The following is a 1,143-nucleotide window of genomic DNA, read 5'->3' as shown; positions in this document are numbered from 1 at the left end:
TGACCCCCAATGATGTCCACTTCCCATTTTCCATGCCTTGGTATAATCCCCTCCCCTTGAGTATGGGCCAGACCTGTGACTTACTTCTAATCAATAAAATATAGCCAGGTGAAGGGATGTCACCCCCGTGGTTACATTAGACTCTGTAAGACCCCATCTCAGCAGACTGGAGTGAGACTCTCCTTGCTGGCTTGCTGAGATGACTGGCCATAGTGAAGAAGCCCACATGGGAAGGAACTGCAGGAGGCTTCCCGTTGTCACAGATTACATGGGGTCTGCAGATGGATCCAGCTGACAGGGCCCACAGCTCATCATGGTGAGAAAGTGAATTCTTCCAACAAGCTACATGAGCTTGGAAGCAGATTTTTTTTCCCAGTCAGGCTTCCAGCAGAGAACACAACTCAGTGGATGGACATCATTGACTACAACCGCATAAGACCCTGAGCAGAGGAGCTAGCTAAGCCGGGCCCAGAGTCCTGACCCACAGAAATACCTATAGTTTTAGCCTCTTTGTTTGTGGTTATTTGTTACACATCAATGAAAAATGAATATACACCCCCCACTAGACTAGAAGCTCTGTGTGAGCAGGAATCACATCCATATCGCATTCCCCACTGTATCCCCAGCGCCTCACACTGTGCTCAACAAATACTTGTTGAAATAATGAATGAATATGCATCATTCCTACAATGTTTATAACCAGTTTATAAGGAGGATTGTTTTTATTCAAGTTTTACTCAGGCTGAGAATAGATAAATGACCCATTCGAGACTCACATAGAGAGAGAAGATAGAGGACTTGAACTAGCATCTCCTAGGATCACACCCCAAGCTCACTGACTAACATCACAGCTACAAGAACACTGCATGCTTTCTACTTTGGCAGAGCCAGTAGGAGCCTACACGAATTATTGTCCCTAGACCATACCCATGGCAGACATCACTAATCAATCCCAGTATGCTCTCAGGCTGAGTCCATCATAGACCTCAGCTCAGCACTTCAGCAGCCACAAGTAATGGATCAGAGCTGGCCGGATCAGGAGAGAAAACCTATTTATCACCTGAGCACTAAGCTCTCGGTTGGAATTGAGTCCATTCCTAGGAATATTTAGGAAAGAATATGAAAGAAACAAAAGTCTGAGCA

This window comes from Myotis brandtii, unplaced genomic scaffold, assembly GCF_000412655.1.
Source record: "Myotis brandtii unplaced genomic scaffold, ASM41265v1 scaffold1102, whole genome shotgun sequence".
NCBI classification, from domain to species: domain Eukaryota; kingdom Metazoa; phylum Chordata; class Mammalia; order Chiroptera; family Vespertilionidae; genus Myotis; species Myotis brandtii.
Note: the sequence above shows the minus strand (reverse complement) of the source record.